At 40.6% G+C, this 6,717-nt stretch overlaps 1 pseudogene; it reads right to left on the bottom strand.

The window, feature by feature from the left end:
* Nucleotides 1-1,025: 1,025 nt before the first annotated feature.
* On the bottom strand, nt 1,026-1,402 carry Gm15149 (annotated as a pseudogene).
* Between the last annotated feature and the right edge of the window lie 5,315 nt (nt 1,403-6,717).

Here is a 6,717-nt window from a genome sequence, read left to right as displayed (position 1 = left end):
CCTATACTCTAGAGAGCTAACCTTTTGTTCCCCTGAGTCTTTTAGCATCCCTTATAAAGTTTAGCTTTTCATATCTCCCTGCAACCACTTACTCTACACGGTTTAGACACTAGTTCATGGAACTCATCAAAAACAGACAATTCAGGGATGGGAAAGATGGCTCAGAGGTAAAGAGCACTGGATTAGAGTTCCAGCACCCACATGGTGGCTCATAACCATTTGTAACTCAGTTCCAGGGGGGATCTTATGGCCTCTTCTGGCCTCCACAGGAACCAGAAAAACACACATAGTCTATACACATACATGCAGGCAAAACACTTGTACACATAAAATATAAATAAATAATTTTTTAAAGAAACAGACAGTAGAGATAGCAGTCAAGAATGTGGTCTTTGAGGCCTTTAGCCCCAGTCTTTAGTCCCAGCACTCAGGAAGCAGGGGCAAGGGAACTCTGAGTTCAAGACCAGCCTAGTCTACAATTCTAGTTCCAGGACAGCCAGGACTACACAGAGAAATCCTGTCTCAAAAGAACAAAATGACAACAATAGAATATGTTATCTGCTGCTATGTTTATCAACTACCATGGGTGATAGCTAAATTATTTAACATTTTAAGGCTTACCCTCATAACATGGTATGCTGGGAACACGGGTCAGTTGTAGGTTACTTGATTAACAGTATGTTCAATGTTCTCAATTATCTCCAGTAACACCTATAAATGGAAGAGGAAAAGAATCATGAATCACAACTATTTAATTTGAAAATTAAATGAGATATAAAGCATATAGAACATTTATTAGCTGGAGTGGGAGAGAGAAGTGGAGAATGAATATATATCTGCATGTATCATCACGAAACCTATTAATTAACATATGCAAACACAACTTTGTTTAAAGATCATGAGACCACCTCTGAGATTAAGCATATTACTATATTTCTATGATTTCTAGAACAGTTAGCTAAATTCTTTTTTTTTTTGATTCAGTAAAGTTTTACTTTCGCAAATATACAGCTGATTGACCCTGTTCATGCATCTTCGCGAGCAGCCGGGCCGCCTCCACCCTTTGTGTTTCTGGGGTAAATGACTTGGGCTCTCTGCTTTGGAACCAGCTTGGTAAGTCCTTCACTAAACAGCTCCTAAAGGGCTGCCCTGGCCAAGGAACCACAAGTCTTTAGTCTCTTGGAGACTACAGAAATAGGCTTATAGTTGGGAACTCCCTCACAGAGTTTGTTGTATATAGCTTTGTCAAACAGGACAAGATTGTTCAATTTGCCCCAAACTTTGCCTTTGGACCACGTCGTTTTCTTTTTGGCTTTGCCACCAGATTTATTTACTGGGTCTTTTTTTTCATTTTGGCCGACTTTCCGGCATCGTTCTTCTTCTTGTCGTCTTTGGGTGGCATGGTGAAACTCAGAGAGTAGTGTGGACCACTGCAGCCTCACTAAGATGTGGGGGGTGGGGGGGAGTTAGCTACATTCTTACCATTTAAAGGGCCAGGTAGGCAGTTAAAGGAGGTGGGTGGGGCCTTGATGTCCAACCCTTCTCTATGAATCTATATAGACAGTTGGTGGTTTCTGGGTGGGGGGGAGACATTTATTTTCAGTAGTATAGCCTTTTGTAAAGGTAGCCATAGTCCTGTAAATCATTCCTTACTCATGCTCATGTAAGAAATCCAGTGGGTCACCAAACACACACAAACAAAAAACAAACCAACAAAGCAAAACAACAACAAAAAAAGAAGAGACATAAAGTAGGAGGGACACTAGTTGGGAAGCAGAGGGAATCAGCAGGAACTGGAGAGGAGCGTAGGGTAATAGAGACTGAGTATGATGGAAATAATTATACATATGTATGGCAATGTCATCATTAATCTCATTAATATGCATAACTAATTTAAGCAATAAAAACTTTTTTAAAAGACTACTAACCCACCACTGAGACTAAGCATGTTACTATATTTCTGTAATTGCTACATGCTTTTACTGTTTTACTTATTTTATTTATTTACTTATTTATTTATTTATTTTAGTCTTGTGGATCAAATCTAGGGACTCACATAAGGTATGTAAGCATTCCACCACTGAGCTACAAAAACCCAGTCCAAATAATTGCTTTTAAATTTATTTAGTTCTTGTTTATTTTTTCTTTTTTAACCTGGGTATGTGTGTTAATGAAAATAAGGAGTTGAGAGTATAACTCAAGGGTACAGGTACTGTCTGGCATGCTCAAAGCCCTGAGTTCAATCTCTAGCACTGAAAAGAAGAAGAAAAAAAAGGAAGGAAAGAAAAGAAGAATCAAAAGGTCACAGTGAGAAAATTTTCTTGAGTTTGAGGCCAGCTTGGACTATACAGTGAGGGTCAGGCTGACCAGAGCTACATAGCAAGATGTCTCTAAAAATAATAATAAAAAAACAAACCAAACAAGACAAAAGAAAGGGGGGGAAGCAAGAGGGTAGTAAAAACACAGCTTCACAACCCTATTCCCATGCTCCTTTTTCCTCCATTCCACCTCTGAAGTAGCTATCACTCTAGCAATTCAAGGTCAGGCCCAGCTACATATAGATACACTGTCTCCAAACAAATCCCAGGTCCACAGATACAGCTCTGTGGCTAAGAACACAGGGTCCTCCTCCTGAGATCCCGAGTTCACCTCCCAGGAACCACATGATGACTGATAACCAAGCACGACTCTGATTCCAGGGGATCAGATGTCCTCTTCTGACCTCTAAAAGGATCAGGGGTGTACGTGCTACATAGACATACATGCAGGCAAAACATTCATACACATAAGAAAATTACAGATAGTTCCTTCAAACTTCTTTCAAGTCAATTGTCTTCTATGGCTATCACAAGACCACTGTTGTGATTTTTTTAATCATAGAGTAGCGGGTTTTTTTTGTTGTTGTTGTTTTTTGTTTTGTTTTTTGTTGTTGTTGGGGTTTTTTGTCTGTTCCGGAGATTAACTAAATTGAAACATACAGGGTGCAGTCCTTGGCATCAAATTTCCTATACTCAACCCTTTTCTTACTGAATAGTATTCCACTGTGTGAGCATACTGCAATTTGTTTATCCCACCATTGAAAGACATCTAAACTGTTTCCCATTCGGGGTTGTTATGAAGAAAGCTTGCTATGGTGGCCCAACTTGTAAAATGTTCACAAGGCATCACTGTCTCCCGGTATGCATTGTGCCCTCTTCTGTAGAAATTTCAGGTAAGACCATACCCTCCCACTGATGCCTTGATTGTAGTCCTGTGACACAATCCTGTATCCTGACACAGAAACATTCAGCCAAAAATGTGGTGGTGCAAACTAATCACAGCACTCAGGAGGCAGAGGTAGGCAGATCTCTGTGAGTTTGAGGCTACCCTGGTCTACAAAGGAAGTCCAGGATGGCCAGGGTTCTGTTACACAGAGAAACTCTGTTTTGAAAAACCAAAAAACCAACCAACCAAACAAACAAAAAACCCAACAACAACAAAATCATGTTTGGATCATCCAAATTATCCAAATATTGATTGTAATAAACATTTGATATTTTAAATTACAGATGAATTTTATTTTGTTGATGTTCTAGAAATCAAACTCTGTTTTTTTTTTTTTTTTTTTTTTTTTGGTTACAGGGTTTCTCTGTATAGCCCTGGCTGTCCTGGAACTCACTTTGTAGACCAGGCTGGCCTCGAACTCAGAAATCAAACTCTGAGCTATATACATAGTAGACAAATACTCTACCACTGAACTACACTTCCAGCTACTATGAAAATAAATTGGGTGTTTCTGACACAGGGATCCATGCATCCCAGGATGCCCTCAAATTTGCTATGTAACCAAGAATGACGTTGAACTCCTGATCCTCCTGCTTCTGTCTCTCAAGTATTACAGGCTTGTGCCACCACCCTGCCTGATTTAGGAAAGCATGCGTGTTTGTGTGTGTGTGTGTGTGTGTGTACATGCACGTGTGTGTGTCCAGTGTATATAAGGAGGCCAAAGGAAACATTGGGTAACATTCCTTAGGCACTGTTTATTTTCTATTTGAAACAGGCTCTCTCATTGACCTTGAACTGGCCGAGAAGGCTGTCCAGTGAGCCCCAGGATTCTATCTATTCACTTTCACACTGTAATTATAATTGTGTGCTTCCATGACTAGCTTTTTTATGTGGATTCTGGAGATTGAACTCAGGTCGGGATGACTTCTTGCTATATAACCTGGGCCGGTGTCCCTCAAACTCACTACATAACCCAAGCTGACCTGGATTTAATATCCTCATGTCTTGGCCTCCTGAGTGCTACGACTACAAGTATGAAGCATTGTGTCTGGCTTTTTTTTTATTATTTATTTTTTTTTTTTTTGAGACAGGGTATCTCTGTAGCCTAGGCTGGCCTTGAACTCAGAAATCCACCTGCCTCCCAAGTGCTGGGATTAAAGGCATGCGCCACCACGCCCGGCTTATTCTTTTTTTAATCCAATTTATTTATTTTTATTTTATGGGCATGGGTGTTTTGCCTGCATGTATGTCTGTGTGAGTGTTTCAGATCTTGGGGCTACAGAACGATGTGAGCTCCCATGTGAGTGGTGGGAATCAAACCTGGGTCTTCTGGAAGAACAGTCAGCGCTCTTAACCACTGAGCCATCTCTACAGCCCCCATATTCTCTTTTTAAAAAGATATTTTTACTGAATAAAATTTGTGTGCATGTGTATTTGTGCACTTGAGTCGAGGCCAGGGGAACTTATAAGAGTCAGTTCCCTCCTTCTTTCATATGGGTCATTAGAATTAGATTCAGTAGGTTAGGCTTAGTGACAGGTACCTTTATCCACTGAACCATCTCACTGGCCTTCTCAATCTCTTAATCATGTTTGATTTAAAAGAAGTTCCTTATTTAAGTAGTCCAGTTTATTAGTTTCTTCCCTTCTTTACTTGGCATTTTTATGCCCTCTTTTGAAAATCTTTACCTACCTCAAGATATTATTTTAAATAAATAAATAAATAGTAAATGGGATGATAAAATATTAGAGGTTTTTTTTCTTTCCAGAAGTTTAGCTTCGTAGCCTTCTAGGAAATATGTGTCCAAGAAAAAAAAAACAAATTAGCTTGTAAATGTTTTAATCTCTTTTCCAAGCACATTGTGGAGAACCGAGCTTGAAGAAATTGTGGAATTGAAGGACTGTTTTTAAAAAGATTTATTTGTTTGTTTGTTTATTTTATGTATATGAGTACACTGTATCTGTACAGATGGTTGTTTAGCCTTCATGTGGTTGTTAGGAATTGAATTTTTACGACCTCTGCTCACTCCGTCAACCCCACTCATTCCGGTCGGCCCCGTTCACTCTGGTCAACTCCGCTCGCTCAGTCCCTGCTTGCTCCAGCCCAAAGATTTATTTACTATTCTACATAAGTACACTGTAGCTGTCTTCAGATGCGCCAGAAGAGGGTATAAGATCTCATTATGGGTGGTTGTGAGCCACCATGTGGTTGCTGGAATTTGAACTCAGGACCTTCGGAAGAGCAGTCAGTGCTCTTACCCGCTGAGCCATCTCGCCAGCCCCCTTGAAGGAATTTTAATCCCTAAGGTTAAAAAGGAACTGTCCCTTGGGTTGAAGAAGTGGGTGAGAAGGCAGCTGGGACCTGAGTCCAGCTTCCCTTAGCCTCCAGGTGAGACCCTTGAGAGGAACCATTGCTTAATTCATCTGCCAGACCAGAATGCAAGGCTTGAGGCTGAAGATATTGAGAAAGATTTCTGTGTACTTGGAAGCCACGGCAAGCTTGCCAATCTAAAAATGACAGATGAACAATATTCCTCATTAATATTGTAATGGCAGATTGTCTTCAACATCTTCCCAAGGTCTGGCATGGCATAAGATCCCAGAACAAACAAAGTCCCAACAATAAGAACTGAGTTTGGCCCTCACTTTGGACCCTGCAGAAGTACCTGTAATTAGTTAAATAGTTCTTGTGACAAAATCTTGCAATGTAGCCTAAGCTGGACTCAACTCCCAGCAATCCTCCTTTCTCCGCCTCCTGAGTGCTGGAACCACACAGATCTGCACCGCCACCAACCCCTCCCACCACTACCACTGTATTTATTTTGTGCAGAAGTTCATGAGATTTCAGACTGAATTAGAAAAGGGAACATTAGAAACTAATTAAGTATATAGACACAAAAAGATGGAAATTACTTGACGTGAACTGCAGATGCAATATAATCTTCTTAATAAATTCCAGTTTTAGCCAGCAAAGCTTCCTGAGTGATCCAGGATTAAAATAAAAACATAGTTTAAAATGGAGGGTCCCCTCCCTTTTTTCCTTGAATCATTGTCCTTGTCTTGATCCTCTTAGGAGCACATATAACTTTTCTTCTTTCTGTATTTTTCCTTTCTATTAAAAGAAAATGAATTTTATTGCTTTCTTCACATGCAAAAAATACTCCTAATTTTCACAACAAAAAGATTCCCAGTGTTGAAATTACAAACCCTGGAACTCACTCTATAGATCAGGCTGGCCTCAAACTCAAACATCTGCCTGCCTCTGTCTCTCTGCCCCTCTCCCTCTCTGCCTCTCTGCCTCTCTGCCTCTCTGCCTCTCTCTCTGCCTCTATCTCTGCCTCTCTGCCTGTCTCTCTGCCTCTCTGCCTCTCTGCCTCTCTCTCTGCCTCTCTGCCTCTCTGCCTCCCTCTCTGCCTCTCTCTCTGCCTCTCTGCCTCTCTCTTTGCCTCTCTGCCT

This window comes from Mus musculus, chromosome X, assembly GCF_000001635.26.
Source record: "Mus musculus strain C57BL/6J chromosome X, GRCm38.p6 C57BL/6J".
NCBI lineage: Eukaryota > Metazoa > Chordata > Mammalia > Rodentia > Muridae > Mus > Mus musculus.
The sequence above is the reverse complement of the archived record's forward strand: the minus strand, read 5'-3'. Positions and strand labels throughout refer to the sequence as shown.